Source organism: Hylobates moloch, unplaced genomic scaffold (assembly GCF_009828535.3).
Source record: "Hylobates moloch isolate HMO894 unplaced genomic scaffold, HMol_V3 SCAFFOLD_119, whole genome shotgun sequence".
Lineage (NCBI taxonomy): Eukaryota > Metazoa > Chordata > Mammalia > Primates > Hylobatidae > Hylobates > Hylobates moloch.
Genome location: NW_026652394.1, coordinates 6,789 through 13,214, shown reverse-complemented (window position 1 = coordinate 13,214; position 6,426 = coordinate 6,789). Strand labels below are relative to the sequence as shown.

Sequence of the window (6,426 nt, the reverse complement as noted above, 5' to 3'; positions counted from 1 at the left end):
GGACACAATTATTCAGTATGTAGGTGACTTGCTCACTGCTAGCCCAACTAAAGAAGACTCAAATAATAATTCTGTTAAGTTGGTAAATTTCCTGGGAACTTGCAGATACAGGATATCACCATACAGGGCTCAGATTTTGACTCAAAGACTTAAATATTTGTAATCTGTCTTAACCTCTGGAACTGATTAACATCCCTAGAAGATGAAAAAGTTATTTTAGTCACCCAAGGGTCCCAGTCCAACAAATGACTGTGGGCTTTTTTAGGAGATGCCTGGGTACTGCTTCTTATGGGTGCCCAGATTTGGACATGTAGCCAAGACTTTATATGATACACTAAAGGGAAAGATTTAGAGCTTGTAGAATGTAATGAGAACTGCAAGCAAACCTTCAATACTCTCAAGGAGAAATTGGGCTCTGCTGAAGCCATGGGAGTCCCCAAGTTGGATGAACCATTTTTCCTTTATGTGGCCAAAAAGTAAGGCATAGGCCTTGGGTAATCTTGTCCCAAAACTGGGGGACATTCCAAGGACAGTAGCCTAATTTTCTAAGCAGGTAGATCAGGTGGCCTCAGGGTGTCCTTGATGTCTGAGAGCTATTGCTGCTACCACTTTTCTAGTAGGCAAAGCTAATAAACTAACATTAGAACAGCACCTACAGGTTTCTGACCCCACACCAAGGGAAGGTGGTCCTGGAAGCTAGAGGGCAGCAGTGGATAATAGGAGAATATTTATGAACGTGTCAGGCCTTATTGCTAGACACTCCAGACATAACCGTTAAAGCCTGCCAAACCATAAACCCAGCTACTTATCTGCCAGAGTCCACAGGTGCTCCCAGGCTTTCTGGAATACAGGTTGTATTAGTCTGTTCTCATGCTGCTAATAAAGACATCTCTGAGGCTGGGTAATTTATAAAGAAAAGAGGTTTAATTGACTCACAGTTCTACATGGTCGGGGAGGCCTCATATTCATGGCAGAAGGCAAATGAGGAGCAAAGTCACATCTCTTACGTGGCAGCAGGCAAAAGAGCTTGTGTAGGGAAACTCCCCTTTATAAAACCATCCACTGTAATCCCAGCACTTTGGGAGGCCAAAGCAGTGGATGACCTGAGGTGAGTAGATGGAGACCAGCCTGGCCAACATGGTGAAAACCTGTCTATGCTAAAAGTACAAAAATTAGACAGGCATGGTTGTGGGCACCTGTTATCCCAGCTACTCGGGAGTCTGAGACAGGAGAATCGCTTGAACCCAGGAGTCAGAGCTTGCAGTGAGCCAAGATCATGATAATGCACTCCAGCCTGAGCAACAGAGCAAGAGTCTGTCTCAAAAATAAATAATTAAACCATCAGATCTCATGAGGCTTATTCACTGTCACGAGAACAGCATGGGAAAGACCCATCTCCCAATTCAATTACCTCCCACTGGGTCCCTCCCACGATATATGGGAATTATGGGAGCTACAATTCAAGTTAAGATTTGACTGGGGACACAGCCAAAGCATGTCACAGGTTATGAAACAAATTTATTCTAGCAGGCCAGACTTAGGAGAGATGAGCCCCTTGACCATCCCAAGGAAGAGTGGTTAACAGATGCAAGTTGTTTTATGCATCGGGAAAATAGGACGGCTAGATATGCTATTATTAGTCAGCACAAGAGAATCAAGGCACAAGCCTTGCTAGCCTCGACCTCAGCTCAAAAAGCTGAGTTAATTGAACTTACTAGGCCCCTGCAGTTGGGAAAGGATTTAAAAGTTAACATTTACACTGATTCCAAGTAAGATTTTTTAGTGCTTCATTCTTATGCTGCAATTTGGAATGGGTAGGGACTCCTAACTCCCAAGGGCTTTTCCATACATCATTCAGATTTTGAGCTTGTTAAAGTGCTACTGTGCTGCCAAAAAGTGACTATAATTAATTGCAGAGGACATCAAAAGAGAGACTGACTGTGTAAAAGGAAATGCCCTTGTAGATGTCGCAGCCAAGGCTCCTGCACTGAAAGGGCCAACGAAGCTTATGGGTGTGCTGGTCAGCATACATAGAACTGGGCGAGAATACCCTGAAGAAGAACAAAAATGGGCCAGGGATTACATTTCAGTCTAGGGCCCCTCTGGCTGGCTGAATGATGGTAATAAATTACTAATGCCAAGTACCAATCATAGGAATATAACTCAGCACTTTCATGATTCTTTTCACCCTAGAAGGGATTCTTTGTTTCTGTCAATGTCTCATTTGTTTATAGGGGTAAATCTTTTCAAGACACTAAAACAGATGACTCAGCACTGTGAGCTCTGTGCCTGACATGACCCAAACAGCCAGCAATTTTCTCCTTCTCCAGTTAAACCTGTCCAAAATTGAGGAACCCATCCAGGTGAGAACTGGCAACTCTAATTTACCCCGATGCCTTTCTGCAGGAGATTCAAATATTTGCTAATGCTTACTGGTATCTTCACTGGTTAGATCGAGGCATTCCCCACCCCATCTGAAAAATGTTTACCAGAAAAAAAAACTCCTCAGTTTGGGTAATCTAAAAGCCTGCAAAGTGACAATGGCCCATCTTTCACAGAAGGCTTAACCCATCACCTATCCTCAGCTTTAAGAATCCAATATCACCTTCACTCTGCATGGAGACTGCAGTCCTCTGGAAAGGTGAAAGGGCTAATCGTACTCTAAAGAAGACTGTCACTAAATCAGAGGCCTGTCTCTAACACCCATAGCTTACTGTGGGTTAGAACTGCTCCAAAGTAAAACTTATACTTAAGTCCTGTTGAGTTAACATATGGAGGGCCTTTCCTAACCACAGACTTCCTAATAGATGAAAGGAACCATCCATTACAAAAATATGTTATCAATCTAGGACAGGTGCAAAGGCACTCTGTGAATATGGAAGCAAGAATCTTCCCCTCCCACATGGGAGGAAAATTCAGTTTCAACTCAGCTAGGGATCTAGTCTCACTAAAGACGTGGAAGGAAGTTCTCCAGCTGAGCAGCTTTCCCCAACGTGGAAAGGACCACAGCAAGGACACCTGAGCTCTCCAACAGACGTTCAACGCCAAGGGATTCACAGGTGGGTGCACCTGTGTGGAAGCAAAGCTGTTGATTATTCTGGGAGCCCAATCCAAGGCTGAGTGAGGTGGGCGTGGGGATATTTAAGCATTGGTGGGGGGGCGGATTGGGTCGCTGCCCATCTGCTCCTCTTTCTCCCTTTTCTCCTGCCGCCCTAATCCCGCCTTGGCCATGAGGGAGATTGTGCTCACGCAGGCCGGGCAGTGCGGGAACCAGATTGGCATCAAGGTTGGCAGCTGGGGCTCTGAGGGCCCAGCCCCAGCCTGCTGGGTGGTCAGGGAAGATGTTGGCAGTGGCAGGGCGGTGACCCTGCATTGCGGCCCTTGGGATCTCTTCCGGGGACGTGGTGGAACTGGGTGCTGGCGAGGCGGCCGGGGTGGACCCCAGGGACACGGTGGCCTAGGGATGGGGGTGCGGATGAGGGTGGGGGTGGGAGAGGGGCTGGGGCGCCTCGCTGACTCAGCCCTGGCCCCTCTGGCCCCTCCCATCTCTTGCAGTTCTGGGAGGTGATCACTGATGAACATGCCATTGACTCCGCTGGCACCTACCATGGGGAAAGCCAGCTGCAGCTGGAGTGCATCAACGTGTACTACAACGAGGCCAGCAGTGAGACCCTCCTCTTCCCCCACCGCCCACCTGGGAATGCGGCCCTCCCCTCGCTCATGCTCTGCCACCCCACTCAGGTGGCAGGTACGTGCCCCGCGCTAGGCTTGTGGATCTGGAGACCTGCACCGTGGACTGTGTGCGCTCGGGACCCTTTGGGCAGATCTTCAGGCCAGACAACATTTTTGGTGAGCTGCCGGCGAGGACTGGGGTCAGGGCGGCTCATAATCTAGGAGTTGCCCCAAGGTCATCGCTGTGGGAACTGTGCAGCCAGAGCCCCTGAACACCCTTCTATCCTCCGAGTCGAGTTGCTCGATCTGCTTCTCCTAAACGGGCTTTGGGAGGAAGGCCCGGGTGTCTCCTCAAGGTGAGGAGCTACTGATGTAAACTCCCTGCAGGGAGCTGAGCTGAGCTGGGGCCGTGGCTACTGCCTTCCCTGAAAATGGGTAGGAGCCACCCGCAGCGAGGTCTGTTAGCCCATCTCAGGTTTGACTCCTGACTTAATTCCTAACAGGGGAAGCTGCTGTCCTGTAACTGGGGGAGGGGGTTTCATTTGCTCCACCTGCAGGGCGAATGGTGCTCTCACCTCACACGTGGCACTTGGCCCTTTTTTCATTATGGTGATGACTACTGATGACCGTACACCTGGCCATCGAGTGACTGGCTGTACTGTCTTACAGGTCAGTGTGGGGCCGGAAACAACTGGGCCAAGGGACACTACGCCACAGAAGGCACGGGTCTGATGGAGTCAGTGATGGACGTTGTCAGAAAGGAGACTGAGAGCTGTGACTGCCTGCAGGGTTTCCAGCTGACCCACTCCCTGGGTGGGGGGACTGGGTCTGGGATGGGTACCCTTCTGCTCAGTAAGGTCCGGGAGGAGTACCCAGACAGGACCATAAACACATTCATCATCCTGCCCTTGCCCGAGGTGTCAGACAGTGTGGTAGAGCCCTATAATGCCATCCTCTCCGTCTGCCAGCTCATAGAAAATGCGGATGAGACCTTTTGCATAGATAATGAAGCACTATATGACATACGTTCCAGGACCCTAAAACTGCCCACACCCACCTACGGTGACCTGAACCACCTGGTGTCTGCTACCATGAGTGGGGTCACCATGTGCCTGTGCTTCCCAGGCCAGCTGAATGCTGACCTGTGGAAGCTGGCCATGAACGTGGTCCCATTTCCCCGGCTGCATTTCTTTGTGCCTGGCTTTGCCCCAGTGACCAGCTGGGGCAGCCAGCAGTACCGGGCCTTAACTGGCTGAGCTTACCCAGAAGATGTTTGATGCTAAAAACATCATGGCTGCCTGTGACCCACGTCATGGCTTCTACCTAATGGTGGCTGCCATTTTCAGGGGTTGCATGCCCATGAGGGAGGTGGATGAACAAATGTTGAACATTCAAAATAAGAACAGCAGCTACTTTGCTGACTGGCTCCCCAACAATGTAAAAACAGCCGTCTCTGACATCCCACCCCAGGGGCTAAAAATGTCTGCCACCTTCATCGGTAATAACACAGCCATCCAGGAACTCTTCAAGCGTGTCTCAGCAGTTTACAGCAATGTTCAGGCTCAAGGCCTTCCTCCACCTGTTCACGGGCGAGGGCATGGATGAGATAGAATTCACTGAGGCCGAGAGCAACATGAACTACCTGGTGTCTGAATATCAGCAATATCAGGATGCCATGGCTGAGGAGGAGGAGGAGTTTGAGGAGTGTGCTGAGGAGGAGGTGGCCTAGAACTTTCCTTTTCTAAGTAAAGGGTGGCAGCAGTGTGGATTCTTGTGTTCTGACAGCCATGTGTGGCTACGCACTTGTTCGTTTGTGTCTTCACCTCTCCTGCTGCATTTTAAAGCGCTTTCACAGTATGCAGTTTTGCCTAATAATTTTCACAGCATCTGGTTTCACCTCCAACTTTCCATGGGCCCTCTGGCTACTGCTGCCAGATGTGCATAGTTGTCCTGCAAGGCTGAAGCTGTCTGGGCTTATCACATGCCCAGGAACAAGCATTCCAGTGGCTCCAGGAGAGGTCAGCATGGGCTGTGGACATGGCAAGCAGGTGTCACATGAACTTGGGGATGCCCTGGGCCTTGGGCAGCGACGTGGTGGAAAACCTGTTCCTGAAGGCAAGCCTTGGCTTATCCCATGTACCAAACTTCCAGGGGACCAGCTGGCCCTCTGTTTCTGGAACTTTAAAAGGGGTCATTGACCCTGGTGGAAAATGTCCCCAAAGTCCCATCTCAGGGTAGGAATGTGGTCAGACAGCTGGCTCTGAACCAGCAATGAAGGATAGCCAAGTAGGACCCCAAGTCACTCCATCACCATGACGGCCTGGGTGTGTTTGTGTGGCCTCATTCTCTTAGTGAGGTGGGCATGGGATGTCTGGTAGGGACTACTGGGCAGGAATGAAGCCCAGTGTATGATCACATGCACTGAACCCTATGTAGAAGGGAGATTAGGTCCTGGGGGCTGTAGATGGCAGTTGCTGGGCCTGTGTGCTCAGGGCAGTCTCTCCAAAGGCACAGATGGGGTTTCTGAGCAGGACCTGGGGAAACAGGAAGGTGCTCACAAACGCTGCTTCTCCCAAGTGGCAACCAGTGAGAAAAACGCCCGAGTGGAGGTCTGACCTGCCCCAGTCTGGAGGACTGATGCTCTCTGGAAAGGTGGGTGATGCACGGTGTCTGCTGTCTTCCTGTCCCCCACTACAAAACTTCAGGGCAAAAATCATCCAAGATTGTCAGGATGAGCCTGGTGAGGGTGGCACC

The 6,426-nt window shown here is 50.3% G+C and overlaps 1 pseudogene; it reads left to right on the top strand.

Moving 5' to 3' along the window:
* The first annotated feature begins 3,229 nt into the window (after window positions 1-3,229).
* On the top strand, window positions 3,230-5,401 carry LOC116463998 (tubulin beta-8 chain-like; annotated as a pseudogene).
* Window positions 5,402-6,426: the final 1,025 nt, after the last annotated feature.